Source organism: Triturus cristatus, chromosome 7 (genome assembly GCF_964204655.1).
Source record: "Triturus cristatus chromosome 7, aTriCri1.1, whole genome shotgun sequence".
Taxonomy (NCBI): Eukaryota; Metazoa; Chordata; class Amphibia; order Caudata; family Salamandridae; genus Triturus; species Triturus cristatus.
In genome coordinates this window covers 1400620076-1400637700 of record NC_140590.1, presented here as the reverse complement: position 1 = coordinate 1400637700, position 17625 = coordinate 1400620076, and positions in this window count along the sequence as shown.

The following is a 17625-nucleotide window of genomic DNA, read 5'->3' as shown; positions in this document are numbered from 1 at the left end:
ATCATTTTTCATCAGAAAATTGATTTTTTGGACTGTAGAAAAATTGATTCAAAATATCATTTGGATTGTGCCTCATGTTGAATAATCACTTTTTAAAGCCTCAATGTGACCAAAATTGACATTTTTACAGACTTTTTCTCCTACTCAGAAGCTTTTATTTTGACCAATTTTAGGCATTAAAATGACTCTAAACACACCTATTTTAGTTCCAAAACTGATAATTCACATGCAATAGTCATTTACAGTCAAAAAATTAAATATTAAAAAATTACCATTTTTGATCAACTGGAGAAAATTCAACAGGTCACGGGTCATCGTTTTTCATCAGAAAATAGATTTTTTGGACTTTAGAAAAATTGATTCAAAATGTCATTTGGATTGTGCCTCATGTTGAATAATCACTTTTTAAAGCCTCAATGTGACCAAAATTGAAATTTTTACAGACTTTTTCTCCTACTCAGAGGCTTCTATTTTGACCAATTACAGGCATTAAAATGACTCTGAACACACTTATTTTAGTTCCAAAAGTGATAATTCACATGCAATAGTAATTTACAGTCAAAAAATTAACTATTAAAAAATTACTATTTTTGACCATCTGGAGAAAGTTCGACAGGTCACGGGACATCGTTTTTCATCAGAAAATTTATTTTATGGACTATAGAAAAATTGATTCAAAATGTCATTTGGATTGTGCCTCATGTTGAATAACTACTTGTTAAAGCCTCAATGTGACCAAAATTGCCATTTTTACAGACTTTTTCTCCTACTCAGAAGCTTCTATTTCGACCAATTTCAGGCATTAAAGTGACTCTAAACACACTTATTTTTTTTCCAAAAGTGATAATTCACATGCAATAGTCATTTACAGTCAAAAAATTAACTATTAAAAAATTACCATTTTTGACCATCTGGAGAAATTTCGACAGGTCACGGGTCATCATTTTTCATCAGAAAATTGATTTTTTGGACTGTAGAAAAATTGATTCAAAATATCATTTGGATTGTGCCTCATGTTGAATAATCACTTTTTAAAGCCTCAATGTGACCAAAATTGACATTTTTACAGACTTTTTCTCCTACTCAGAAGCTTTTATTTTGACCAATTTTAGGCATTAAAATGACTCTAAACACACCTATTTTAGTTCCAAAACTGATAATTCACATGCAATAGTCATTTACAGTCAAAAAATTAAATATTAAAAAATTACCATTTTTGATCAACTGGAGAAAATTCAACAGGTCACGGGTCATCGTTTTTCATCAGAAAATAGATTTTTTGGACTTTAGAAAAATTGATTCAAAATGTCATTTGGATTGTGCCTCATGTTGAATAATCACTTTTTAAAGCCTCAATGTGACCAAAATTGAAATTTTTACAGACTTTTTCTCCTACTCAGAGGCTTCTATTTTGACCAATTACAGGCATTAAAATGACTCTGAACACACTTATTTTAGTTCCAAAAGTGATCATTCACATGCAATAGTCATTTACAGTCAAAAAATTAACTATTAAAAAATTACTATTTTTGACCATCTGGAGAAAGTTCGACAGGTCACGGGACATCGTTTTTCATCAGAAAATTTATTTTATGGACTATAGAAAAATTGATTCAAAATGTCATTTGGATTGTGCCTCATGTTGAATAACTACTTGTTAAAGCCTCAATGTGACCAAAATTGCCATTTTTACAGACTTTTTCTCCTACTCAGAAGCTTCTATTTCGACCAATTTCAGGCATTAAAGTGACTCTAAACACACTTATTTTTTTTCCAAAAGTGATAATTCACATGCAATAGTCATTTACAGTCAAAAAAGTTAAATATTAAAAAATTACCATTTTTGACCATCTGGAGAAATTTCGACAGGTCACGGGTCATCATTTTTCATCAGAAAATTGATTTTTTGGACTGTAGAAAAATTGATTCAAAATGTCATTTGGATTGTGCCTCATGTTGAATAATCACTTTTTAAAGCCTCAATGTGACAAAATTTACATTTTTACAGACTTTTTCTCCTACTCAGAAGCTTTTATTTTGACCAATTTTAGGCATTAAAATGACTCTAAACACACCTATTTTAGTTCCAAAACTGATAATTCACATGCAATAGTCATTTACAGTCAAAAAAAGAAATATTAAAAAATTACCATTTTTGACCAACTGGAGATAATTCAACAGGTCACGGGTCATCGTTTTTCATCAGAAAATAGATTTTTTGGACTTTAGAAAAATTGATTCAAAATGTCATTTGGATTGTGCCTCATGTTGAATAATCACTTTTTAAAGCCTCAATGTGACCAAAATTGCCATTTTTACAGACTTTTTCTCCTACTCAGAAGCTTCTATTTCGACCAATTTCAGGCATTAAAGTGACTCTAAACACACTTATTTTTGTTCCAAAAGGGATAATTCACATGCAATAGTCATTTACAGTCAAAAAAGTTAAATATTAAAAAATTACCATTTTTGACCATCTGGAGAAATTTCGACAGGTCACGGGTCATCATTTTTCATCAGAAAATTGATTTTTTGGACTGTAGAAAAATTGATTCAAAATATCATTTGGATTGTGCCTCATGTTGAATAATCACTTTTTAAAGCCTCAATGTGACCAAAATTGACATTTTTACAGACTTTTTCTCCTACTCAGAAGCTTTTATTTTGACCAATTTTAGGCATTAAAATGACTCTAAACACACCTATTTTAGTTCCAAAACTGATAATTCACATGCAATAGTCATTTACAGTCAAAAAATTAACTATTAAAAAATTACTATTTTTGACCATCTGGAGAAAGTTCGACAGGTCACGGGACATCGTTTTTCATCAGAAAATTTATTTTATGGACTATAGAAAAATTGATTCAAAATGTCATTTGGATTGTGCCTCATGTTGAATAACTACTTGTTAAAGCCTCAATGTGACCAAAATTGCCATTTTTACAGACTTTTTCTCCTACTCAGAAGCTCCTATTTCGACCAATTTCAGGCATTAAAGTGACTCTAAACACACTTATTTTTGTTCCAAAAGTGATAATTCACATGCAATAGTCATTTACAGTCAAAAAAGTTAAATATTAAAAAATTACCATTTTTGACCATCTGGAGAAATTTCGACAGGTCACGGGTCATCATTTTTCATCAGAAAATTGATTTTTTGGACTGTAGAAAAATTGATTCAAAATGTCATTTGGATTGTGCCTCATGTTGAATAATCACTTTTTAAAGCCTCAATGTGACAAAATTTACATTTTTACAGACTTTTTCTCCTACTCAGAAGCTTTTATTTTGACCAATTTTAGGCATTAAAATGACTCTAAACACACCTATTTTAGTTCCAAAACTGATAATTCACATGCAATAGTCATTTACAGTCAAAAAAAGAAATATTAAAAAATTACCATTTTTGACCAACTGGAGATAATTCAACAGGTCACGGGTCATCGTTTTTCATCAGAAAATAGATTTTTTGGACTTTAGAAAAATTGATTCAAAATGTCATTTGGATTGTGCCTCATGTTGAATAATCACCTTTTAAAGCCTCAATGTGACCAAAATTGAAATTTTTACAGACTTTTTCTCCTACTCAGAGGCTTCTATTTTGACCAATTTCAGGCATTAAAATGACTCTAAACACACTTATTTTAGTTCCAAAAGTGATAATTCACATGCAATAGTCATTTACAGTCAAAAAATGAACTATTAAAAAATTACTATTTTTGACCATCTGGAGAAAGTTCGACAGGTCACGGGACATCGTTTTTCATCAGAAAATTTATTTTATGGACTATAGAAAAATTGATTCAAAATGTCATTTGGATTGTGCCTCATGTTGAATAACTACTTGTTAAAGCCTCAATGTGACCAAAATTGCCATTTTTACAGACTTTTTCTCCTACTCAGAAGCTTCTATTTCGACCAATTTCAGGCATTAAAGTGACTCTAAACACACTTATTTTTGTTCCAAAAGTGATAATTCACATGCAATAGTCATTTACAGTCAAAAAAGTTAAATATTAAAAAATTACCATTTTTGACCATCTGGAGAAATTTCGACAGGTCACGGGTCATCATTTTTCATCAGAAAATTGATTTTTTGCACTGTAGAAAAATTGATTCAAAATGTCATTTGGATTGTGCCTCATGTTGAATAATCACTTTTTAAAGCCTCAATGTGACAAAATTTACATTTTTACAGACTTTTTCTCCTACTCAGAAGCTTTTATTTTGACCAATTTTAGGCATTAAAATGACTCTAAACACACCTATTTTAGTTCCAAAACTGATAATTCACATGCAATAGTCATTTACAGTCAAAAAAAGAAATATTAAAAAATTACCATTTTTGACCAACTGGAGATAATTCAACAGGTCACGGGTCATCGTTTTTCATCAGAAAATAGATTTTTTGGACTTTAGAAAAATTGATTCAAAATGTCATTTGGATTGTGCCTCATGTTGAATAATCACTTTTTAAAGCCTCAATGTGACCAAAATTGAAATTTTTACAGACTTTTTCTCCTACTCAGAGGCTTCTATTTTGACCAATTTCAGGCATTAAAATGACTCTAAACACACTTATTTTAGTTCCAAAAGTGATAATTCACATGCAATAGTCATTTACAGTCAAAAAATTAACTATTAAAAAATTACTATTTTTGACCATCTGGAGAAAGTTCGACAGGTCACGGGACATCGTTTTTCATCAGAAAATTTATTTTATGGACTATAGAAAAATTGATTCAAAATGTCATTTGGATTGTGCCTCATGTTGAATAACTACTTGTTAAAGCCTTAATGTGACCAAAATTGCCATTTTTACAGACTTTTTCTCCTACTCAGAAGCTTCTATTTCGACCAATTTCAGGCATTAAAGTGACTCTAAACACACTTATTTTTGTTCCAAAAGTGATAATTCACATGCAATAGTCATTTACAGTCAAAAAAGTTAAATATTAAAAAATTACCATTTTTGACCATCTGGAGAAATTTCGACAGGTCACGGGTCATCATTTTTCATCAGAAAATTGATTTTTTGGACTGTAGAAAAATTGATTCAAAATATCATTTGGATTGTGCCTCATGTTGAATAATCACTTTTTAAAGCCTCAATGTGACCAAAATTGACATTTTTACAGACTTTTTCTCCTACTCAGAAGCTTTTATTTTGACCAATTTTAGGCATTAAAATGACTCTAAACACACCTATTTTAGTTCCAAAACTGATAATTCACATGCAATAGTCATTTACAGTCAAAAAATTAAATATTAAAAAATTACCATTTTTGATCAACTGGAGAAAATTCAACAGGTCACGGGTCATCGTTTTTCATCAGAAAATAGATTTTTTGGACTTTAGAAAAATTGATTCAAAATGTCATTTGGATTGTGCCTCATGTTGAATAATCACTTTTTAAAGCCTCAATGTGACCAAAATTGAAATTTTTACAGACTTTTTCTCCTACTCAGAGGCTTCTATTTTGACCAATTACAGGCATTAAAATGACTCTGAACACACTTATTTTAGTTCCAAAAGTGATAATTCACATGCAATAGTCATTTACAGTCAAAAAATTAACTATTAAAAAATTACTATTTTTGACCATCTGGAGAAAGTTCGACAGGTCACGGGACATCGTTTTTCATCAGAAAATTTATTTTATGGACTATAGAAAAATTGATTCAAAATGTCATTTGGATTGTGCCTCATGTTGAATAACTACTTGTTAAAGCCTCAATGTGACCAAAATTGCCATTTTTACAGACTTTTTCTCCTACTCAGAAGCTTCTATTTCGACCAATTTCAGGCATTAAAGTGACTCTAAACACACTTATTTTTTTTCCAAAAGTGATAATTCACATGCAATAGTCATTTACAGTCAAAAAATTAACTATTAAAAAATTACCATTTTTGACCATCTGGAGAAATTTCGACAGGTCACGGGTCATCATTTTTCATCAGAAAATTGATTTTTTGGACTGTAGAAAAATTGATTCAAAATATCATTTGGATTGTGCCTCATGTTGAATAATCACTTTTTAAAGCCTCAATGTGACCAAAATTGACATTTTTACAGACTTTTTCTCCTACTCAGAAGCTTTTATTTTGACCAATTTTAGGCATTAAAATGACTCTAAACACACCTATTTTAGTTCCAAAACTGATAATTCACATGCAATAGTCATTTACAGTCAAAAAATTAAATATTAAAAAATTACCATTTTTGATCAACTGGAGAAAATTCAACAGGTCACGGGTCATCGTTTTTCATCAGAAAATAGATTTTTTGGACTTTAGAAAAATTGATTCAAAATGTCATTTGGATTGTGCCTCATGTTGAATAATCACTTTTTAAAGCCTCAATGTGACCAAAATTGAAATTTTTACAGACTTTTTCTCCTACTCAGAGGCTTCTATTTTGACCAATTACAGGCATTAAAATGACTCTGAACACACTTATTTTAGTTCCAAAAGTGATCATTCACATGCAATAGTCATTTACAGTCAAAAAATTAACTATTAAAAAATTACTATTTTTGACCATCTGGAGAAAGTTCGACAGGTCACGGGACATCGTTTTTCATCAGAAAATTTATTTTATGGACTATAGAAAAATTGATTCAAAATGTCATTTGGATTGTGCCTCATGTTGAATAACTACTTGTTAAAGCCTCAATGTGACCAAAATTGCCATTTTTACAGACTTTTTCTCCTACTCAGAAGCTTCTATTTCGACCAATTTCAGGCATTAAAGTGACTCTAAACACACTTATTTTTTTTCCAAAAGTGATAATTCACATGCAATAGTCATTTACAGTCAAAAAAGTTAAATATTAAAAAATTACCATTTTTGACCATCTGGAGAAATTTCGACAGGTCACGGGTCATCATTTTTCATCAGAAAATTGATTTTTTGGACTGTAGAAAAATTGATTCAAAATGTCATTTGGATTGTGCCTCATGTTGAATAATCACTTTTTAAAGCCTCAATGTGACAAAATTTACATTTTTACAGACTTTTTCTCCTACTCAGAAGCTTTTATTTTGACCAATTTTAGGCATTAAAATGACTCTAAACACACCTATTTTAGTTCCAAAACTGATAATTCACATGCAATAGTCATTTACAGTCAAAAAAAGAAATATTAAAAAATTACCATTTTTGACCAACTGGAGATAATTCAACAGGTCACGGGTCATCGTTTTTCATCAGAAAATAGATTTTTTGGACTTTAGAAAAATTGATTCAAAATGTCATTTGGATTGTGCCTCATGTTGAATAATCACTTTTTAAAGCCTCAATGTGACCAAAATTGCCATTTTTACAGACTTTTTCTCCTACTCAGAAGCTTCTATTTCGACCAATTTCAGGCATTAAAGTGACTCTAAACACACTTATTTTTGTTCCAAAAGGGATAATTCACATGCAATAGTCATTTACAGTCAAAAAAGTTAAATATTAAAAAATTACCATTTTTGACCATCTGGAGAAATTTCGACAGGTCACGGGTCATCATTTTTCATCAGAAAATTGATTTTTTGGACTGTAGAAAAATTGATTCAAAATATCATTTGGATTGTGCCTCATGTTGAATAATCACTTTTTAAAGCCTCAATGTGACCAAAATTGACATTTTTACAGACTTTTTCTCCTACTCAGAAGCTTTTATTTTGACCAATTTTAGGCATTAAAATGACTCTAAACACACCTATTTTAGTTCCAAAACTGATAATTCACATGCAATAGTCATTTACAGTCAAAAAATTAACTATTAAAAAATTACTATTTTTGACCATCTGGAGAAAGTTCGACAGGTCACGGGACATCGTTTTTCATCAGAAAATTTATTTTATGGACTATAGAAAAATTGATTCAAAATGTCATTTGGATTGTGCCTCATGTTGAATAACTACTTGTTAAAGCCTCAATGTGACCAAAATTGCCATTTTTACAGACTTTTTCTCCTACTCAGAAGCTCCTATTTCGACCAATTTCAGGCATTAAAGTGACTCTAAACACACTTATTTTTGTTCCAAAAGTGATAATTCACATGCAATAGTCATTTACAGTCAAAAAAGTTAAATATTAAAAAATTACCATTTTTGACCATCTGGAGAAATTTCGACAGGTCACGGGTCATCATTTTTCATCAGAAAATTGATTTTTTGGACTGTAGAAAAATTGATTCAAAATGTCATTTGGATTGTGCCTCATGTTGAATAATCACTTTTTAAAGCCTCAATGTGACAAAATTTACATTTTTACAGACTTTTTCTCCTACTCAGAAGCTTTTATTTTGACCAATTTTAGGCATTAAAATGACTCTAAACACACCTATTTTAGTTCCAAAACTGATAATTCACATGCAATAGTCATTTACAGTCAAAAAAAGAAATATTAAAAAATTACCATTTTTGACCAACTGGAGATAATTCAACAGGTCACGGGTCATCGTTTTTCATCAGAAAATAGATTTTTTGGACTTTAGAAAAATTGATTCAAAATGTCATTTGGATTGTGCCTCATGTTGAATAATCACCTTTTAAAGCCTCAATGTGACCAAAATTGAAATTTTTACAGACTTTTTCTCCTACTCAGAGGCTTCTATTTTGACCAATTTCAGGCATTAAAATGACTCTAAACACACTTATTTTAGTTCCAAAAGTGATAATTCACATGCAATAGTCATTTACAGTCAAAAAATGAACTATTAAAAAATTACTATTTTTGACCATCTGGAGAAAGTTCGACAGGTCACGGGACATCGTTTTTCATCAGAAAATTTATTTTATGGACTATAGAAAAATTGATTCAAAATGTCATTTGGATTGTGCCTCATGTTGAATAACTACTTGTTAAAGCCTCAATGTGACCAAAATTGCCATTTTTACAGACTTTTTCTCCTACTCAGAAGCTTCTATTTCGACCAATTTCAGGCATTAAAGTGACTCTAAACACACTTATTTTTGTTCCAAAAGTGATAATTCACATGCAATAGTCATTTACAGTCAAAAAAGTTAAATATTAAAAAATTACCATTTTTGACCATCTGGAGAAATTTCGACAGGTCACGGGTCATCATTTTTCATCAGAAAATTGATTTTTTGCACTGTAGAAAAATTGATTCAAAATGTCATTTGGATTGTGCCTCATGTTGAATAATCACTTTTTAAAGCCTCAATGTGACAAAATTTACATTTTTACAGACTTTTTCTCCTACTCAGAAGCTTTTATTTTGACCAATTTTAGGCATTAAAATGACTCTAAACACACCTATTTTAGTTCCAAAACTGATAATTCACATGCAATAGTCATTTACAGTCAAAAAAAGAAATATTAAAAAATTACCATTTTTGACCAACTGGAGATAATTCAACAGGTCACGGGTCATCGTTTTTCATCAGAAAATAGATTTTTTGGACTTTAGAAAAATTGATTCAAAATGTCATTTGGATTGTGCCTCATGTTGAATAATCACTTTTTAAAGCCTCAATGTGACCAAAATTGAAATTTTTACAGACTTTTTCTCCTACTCAGAGGCTTCTATTTTGACCAATTTCAGGCATTAAAATGACTCTAAACACACTTATTTTAGTTCCAAAAGTGATAATTCACATGCAATAGTCATTTACAGTCAAAAAATTAACTATTAAAAAATTACTATTTTTGACCATCTGGAGAAAGTTCGACAGGTCACGGGACATCGTTTTTCATCAGAAAATTTATTTTATGGACTATAGAAAAATTGATTCAAAATGTCATTTGGATTGTGCCTCATGTTGAATAACTACTTGTTAAAGCCTTAATGTGACCAAAATTGCCATTTTTACAGACTTTTTCTCCTACTCAGAAGCTTCTATTTCGACCAATTTCAGGCATTAAAGTGACTCTAAACACACTTATTTTTGTTCCAAAAGTGATAATTCACATGCAATAGTCATTTACAGTCAAAAAAGTTAAATATTAAAAAATTACCATTTTTGACCATCTGGAGAAATTTCGACAGGTCACGGGTCATCATTTTTCATCAGAAAATTGATTTTTTGGACTGTAGAAAAATTGATTCAAAATATCATTTGGATTGTGCCTCATGTTGAATAATCACTTTTTAAAGCCTCAATGTGACCAAAATTGACATTTTTACAGACTTTTTCTCCTACTCAGAAGCTTTTATTTTGACCAATTTTAGGCATTAAAATGACTCTAAACACACCTATTTTAGTTCCAAAACTGATAATTCACATGCAATAGTCATTTACAGTCAAAAAATTAAATATTAAAAAATTACCATTTTTGATCAACTGGAGAAAATTCAACAGGTCACGGGTCATCGTTTTTCATCAGAAAATAGATTTTTTGGACTTTAGAAAAATTGATTCAAAATGTCATTTGGATTGTGCCTCATGTTGAATAATCACTTTTTAAAGCCTCAATGTGACCAAAATTGAAATTTTTACAGACTTTTTCTCCTACTCAGAGGCTTCTATTTTGACCAATTACAGGCATTAAAATGACTCTGAACACACTTATTTTAGTTCCAAAAGTGATAATTCACATGCAATAGTCATTTACAGTCAAAAAATTAACTATTAAAAAATTACTATTTTTGACCATCTGGAGAAAGTTCGACAGGTCACGGGACATCGTTTTTCATCAGAAAATTTATTTTATGGACTATAGAAAAATTGATTCAAAATGTCATTTGGATTGTGCCTCATGTTGAATAACTACTTGTTAAAGCCTCAATGTGACCAAAATTGCCATTTTTACAGACTTTTTCTCCTACTCAGAAGCTTCTATTTCGACCAATTTCAGGCATTAAAGTGACTCTAAACACACTTATTTTTTTTCCAAAAGTGATAATTCACATGCAATAGTCATTTACAGTCAAAAAAGTTAAATATTAAAAAATTACCATTTTTGACCATCTGGAGAAATTTCGACAGGTCACGGGTCATCATTTTTCATCAGAAAATTGATTTTTTGGACTGTAGAAAAATTGATTCAAAATGTCATTTGGATTGTGCCTCATGTTGAATAATCACTTTTTAAAGCCTCAATGTGACAAAATTTACATTTTTACAGACTTTTTCTCCTACTCAGAAGCTTTTATTTTGACCAATTTTAGGCATTAAAATGACTCTAAACACACCTATTTTAGTTCCAAAACTGATAATTCACATGCAATAGTCATTTACAGTCAAAAAAAGAAATATTAAAAAATTACCATTTTTGACCAACTGGAGATAATTCAACAGGTCACGGGTCATCGTTTTTCATCAGAAAATAGATTTTTTGGACTTTAGAAAAATTGATTCAAAATGTCATTTGGATTGTGCCTCATGTTGAATAATCACTTTTTAAAGCCTCAATGTGACCAAAATTGCCATTTTTACAGACTTTTTCTCCTACTCAGAAGCTTCTATTTCGACCAATTTCAGGCATTAAAGTGACTCTAAACACACCTATTTTAGTTCCAAAACTGATAATTCACATGCAATAGTCATTTACAGTCAAAAAATTAAATATTAAAAAATTACCATTTTTGATCAACTGGAGAAAATTCAACAGGTCACGGGTCATCGTTTTTCATCAGAAAATAGATTTTTTGGACTTTAGAAAAATTGATTCAAAATGTCATTTGGATTGTGCCTCATGTTGAATAATCACTTTTTAAAGCCTCAATGTGACCAAAATTGAAATTTTTACAGACTTTTTCTCCTACTCAGAGGCTTCTATTTTGACCAATTACAGGCATTAAAATGACTCTGAACACACTTATTTTAGTTCCAAAAGTGATAATTCACATGCAATAGTAATTTACAGTCAAAAAATTAACTATTAAAAAATTACTATTTTTGACCATCTGGAGAAATTTCGACAGGTCACGGGTCATCGTTTTTCATCAGAAAATGTATTTTATGGACTATAGAAAAATTGATTCAAAATGTCATTTGGATTGTGCCTCATGTTGAATAACTACTTGTTAAAGCCTCAATGTGACCAAAATTGCCATTTTTACAGACTTTTTCTCCTACTCAGAAGCTTCTATTTCGACCAATTTCAGGCATTAAAGTGACTCTAAACACACTTATTTTTGTTCCAAAAGTGATAATTCACATGCAATAGTCATTTACAGTCAAAAAAGTTAAATATTAAAAAATTACCATTTTTGACCATCTGGAGAAATTTCGACAGGTCACGGGTCATCATTTTTCATCAGAAAATTGATTTTTTGGACTGTAGAAAAATTGATTCAAAATATCATTTGGATTGTGCCTCATGTTGAATAATCACTTTTTAAAGCCTCAATGTGACCAAAATTGACATTTTTACAGACTTTTTCTCCTACTCAGAAGCTTTTATTTTGACCAATTTTAGGCATTAAAATGACTCTAAACACACCTATTTTAGTTCCAAAACTGATAATTCACATGCAATAGTCATTTACAGTCAAAAAATTAAATATTAAAAAATTACCATTTTTGATCAACTGGAGAAAATTCAACAGGTCACGGGTCATCGTTTTTCATCAGAAAATAGATTTTTTGGACTTTAGAAAAATTGATTCAAAATGTCATTTGGATTGTGCCTCATGTTGAATAATCACTTTTTAAAGCCTCAATGTGACCAAAATTGAAATTTTTACAGACTTTTTCTCCTACTCAGAGGCTTCTATTTTGACCAATTACAGGCATTAAAATGACTCTGAACACACTTATTTTAGTTCCAAAAGTGATAATTCACATGCAATAGTCATTTACAGTCAAAAAATTAACTATTAAAAAATTACTATTTTTGACCATCTGGAGAAAGTTCGACAGGTCACGGGACATCGTTTTTCATCAGAAAATTTATTTTATGGACTATAGAAAAATTGATTCAAAATGTCATTTGGATTGTGCCTCATGTTGAATAACTACTTGTTAAAGCCTCAATGTGACCAAAATTGCCATTTTTACAGACTTTTTCTCCTACTCAGAAGCTTCTATTTCGACCAATTTCAGGCATTAAAGTGACTCTAAACACACTTATTTTTTTTCCAAAAGTGATAATTCACATGCAATAGTCATTTACAGTCAAAAAAGTTAAATATTAAAAAATTACCATTTTTGACCATCTGGAGAAATTTCGACAGGTCACGGGTCATCATTTTTCATCAGAAAATTGATTTTTTGGACTGTAGAAAAATTGATTCAAAATGTCATTTGGATTGTGCCTCATGTTGAATAATCACTTTTTAAAGCCTCAATGTGACAAAATTTACATTTTTACAGACTTTTTCTCCTACTCAGAAGCTTTTATTTTGACCAATTTTAGGCATTAAAATGACTCTAAACACACCTATTTTAGTTCCAAAACTGATAATTCACATGCAATAGTCATTTACAGTCAAAAAAAGAAATATTAAAAAATTACCATTTTTGACCAACTGGAGATAATTCAACAGGTCACGGGTCATCGTTTTTCATCAGAAAATAGATTTTTTGGACTTTAGAAAAATTGATTCAAAATGTCATTTGGATTGTGCCTCATGTTGAATAATCACTTTTTAAAGCCTCAATGTGACCAAAATTGCCATTTTTACAGACTTTTTCTCCTACTCAGAAGCTTCTATTTCGACCAATTTCAGGCATTAAAGTGACTCTAAACACACTTATTTTTGTTCCAAAAGTGATAATTCACATGCAATAGTCATTTACAGTCAAAAAAGTTAAATATTAAAAAATTACCATTTTTGACCATCTGGAGAAATTTCGACAGGTCACGGGTCATCATTTTTCATCAGAAAATTGATTTTTTGGACTGTAGAAAAATTGATTCAAAATATCATTTGGATTGTGCCTCATGTTGAATAATCACTTTTTAAAGCCTCAATGTGACCAAAATTGACATTTTTACAGACTTTTTCTCCTACTCAGAAGCTTTTATTTTGACCAATTTTAGGCATTAAAATGACTCTAAACACACCTATTTTAGTTCCAAAACTGATAATTCACATGCAATAGTCATTTACAGTCAAAAAATTAAATATTAAAAAATTACCATTTTTGATCAACTGGAGAAAATTCAACAGGTCACGGGTCATCGTTTTTCATCAGAAAATAGATTTTTTGGACTTTAGAAAAATTGATTCAAAATGTCATTTGGATTGTGCCTCATGTTGAATAATCACTTTTTAAAGCCTCAATGTGACCAAAATTGAAATTTTTACAGACTTTTTCTCCTACTCAGAGGCTTCTATTTTGACCAATTACAGGCATTAAAATGACTCTGAACACACTTATTTTAGTTCCAAAAGTGATAATTCACATGCAATAGTCATTTACAGTCAAAAAATTAACTATTAAAAAATTACTATTTTTGACCATCTGGAGAAAGTTCGACAGGTCACGGGACATCGTTTTTCATCAGAAAATTTATTTTATGGACTATAGAAAAATTGATTCAAAATGTCATTTGGATTGTGCTTCATGTTGAATAACTACTTGTTAAAGCCTCAATGTGACCAAAATTGCCATTTTTACAGACTTTTCCTCCTACTCAGAAGCTCCTATTTCGACCAATTTCAGGCATTAAAGTGACTCTAAACACACTTATTTTTGTTCCAAAAGTGATAATTCACATGCAATAGTCATTTACAGTCAAAAAAGTTAAATATTAAAAAATTACCATTTTTGACCATCTGGAGAAATTTCGACAGGTCACGGGTCATCATTTTTCATCAGAAAATTGATTTTTTGGACTGTAGAAAAATTGATTCAAAATGTCATTTGGATTGTGCCTCATGTTGAATAATCACTTTTTAAAGCCTCAATGTGACAAAATTTACATTTTTACAGACTTTTTCTCCTACTCAGAAGCTTTTATTTTGACCAATTTTAGGCATTAAAATGACTCTAAACACACCTATTTTAGTTCCAAAACTGATAATTCACATGCAATAGTCATTTACAGTCAAAAAAAGAAATATTAAAAAATTACCATTTTTGACCAACTGGAGATAATTCAACAGGTCACGGGTCATCGTTTTTCATCAGAAAATAGATTTTTTGGACTTTAGAAAAATTGATTCAAAATGTCATTTGGATTGTGCCTCATGTTGAATAATCACCTTTTAAAGCCTCAATGTGACCAAAATTGAAATTTTTACAGACTTTTTCTCCTACTCAGAGGCTTCTATTTTGACCAATTTCAGGCATTAAAATGACTCTAAACACACTTATTTTAGTTCCAAAAGTGATAATTCACATGCAATAGTCATTTACAGTCAAAAAATGAACTATTAAAAAATTACTATTTTTGACCATCTGGAGAAAGTTCGACAGGTCACGGGACATCGTTTTTCATCAGAAAATTTATTTTATGGACTATAGAAAAATTGATTCAAAATGTCATTTGGATTGTGCCTCATGTTGAATAACTACTTGTTAAAGCCTCAATGTGACCAAAATTGCCATTTTTACAGACTTTTTCTCCTACTCAGAAGCTTCTATTTCGACCAATTTCAGGCATTAAAGTGACTCTAAACACACTTATTTTTGTTCCAAAAGTGATAATTCACATGCAATAGTCATTTACAGTCAAAAAAGTTAAATATTAAAAAATTACCATTTTTGACCATCTGGAGAAATTTCGACAGGTCACGGGTCATCATTTTTCATCAGAAAATTGATTTTTTGCACTGTAGAAAAATTGATTCAAAATGTCATTTGGATTGTGCCTCATGTTGAATAATCACTTTTTAAAGCCTCAATGTGACAAAATTTACATTTTTACAGACTTTTTCTCCTACTCAGAAGCTTTTATTTTGACCAATTTTAGGCATTAAAATGACTCTAAACACACCTATTTTAGTTCCAAAACTGATAATTCACATGCAATAGTCATTTACAGTCAAAAAAAGAAATATTAAAAAATTACCATTTTTGACCAACTGGAGATAATTCAACAGGTCACGGGTCATCGTTTTTCATCAGAAAATAGATTTTTTGGACTTTAGAAAAATTGATTCAAAATGTCATTTGGATTGTGCCTCATGTTGAATAATCACTTTTTAAAGCCTCAATGTGACCAAAATTGAAATTTTTACAGACTTTTTCTCCTACTCAGAGGCTTCTATTTTGACCAATTTCAGGCATTAAAATGACTCTAAACACACTTATTTTAGTTCCAAAAGTGATAATTCACATGCAATAGTCATTTACAGTCAAAAAATTAACTATTAAAAAATTACTATTTTTGACCATCTGGAGAAAGTTCGACAGGTCACGGGACATCGTTTTTCATCAGAAAATTTATTTTATGGACTATAGAAAAATTGATTCAAAATGTCATTTGGATTGTGCCTCATGTTGAATAACTACTTGTTAAAGCCTTAATGTGACCAAAATTGCCATTTTTACAGACTTTTTCTCCTACTCAGAAGCTTCTATTTCGACCAATTTCAGGCATTAAAGTGACTCTAAACACACTTATTTTTGTTCCAAAAGTGATAATTCACATGCAATAGTCATTTACAGTCAAAAAAGTTAAATATTAAAAAATTACCATTTTTGACCATCTGGAGAAATTTCGACAGGTCACGGGTCATCATTTTTCATCAGAAAATTGATTTTTTGGACTGTAGAAAAATTGATTCAAAATATCATTTGGATTGTGCCTCATGTTGAATAATCACTTTTTAAAGCCTCAATGTGACCAAAATTGACATTTTTACAGACTTTTTCTCCTACTCAGAAGCTTTTATTTTGACCAATTTTAGGCATTAAAATGACTCTAAACACACCTATTTTAGTTCCAAAACTGATAATTCACATGCAATAGTCATTTACAGTCAAAAAATTAAATATTAAAAAATTACCATTTTTGATCAACTGGAGAAAATTCAACAGGTCACGGGTCATCGTTTTTCATCAGAAAATAGATTTTTTGGACTTTAGAAAAATTGATTCAAAATGTCATTTGGATTGTGCCTCATGTTGAATAATCACTTTTTAAAGCCTCAATGTGACCAAAATTGAAATTTTTACAGACTTTTTCTCCTACTCAGAGGCTTCTATTTTGACCAATTACAGGCATTAAAATGACTCTGAACACACTTATTTTAGTTCCAAAAGTGATAATTCACATGCAATAGTCATTTACAGTCAAAAAATTAACTATTAAAAAATTACTATTTTTGACCATCTGGAGAAAGTTCGACAGGTCACGGGACATCGTTTTTCATCAGAAAATTTATTTTATGGACTATAGAAAAATTGATTCAAAATGTCATTTGGATTGTGCCTCATGTTGAATAACTACTTGTTAAAGCCTCAATGTGACCAAAATTGCCATTTTTACAGACTTTTTCTCCTACTCAGAAGCTTCTATTTCGACCAATTTCAGGCATTAAAGTGACTCTAAACACACTTATTTTTTTTCCAAAAGTGATAATTCACATGCAATAGTCATTTACAGTCAAAAAAGTTAAATATTAAAAAATTACCATTTTTGACCATCTGGAGAAATTTCGACAGGTCACGGGTCATCATTTTTCATCAGAAAATTGATTTTTTGGACTGTAGAAAAATTGATTCAAAATGTCATTTGGATTGTGCCTCATGTTGAATAATCAC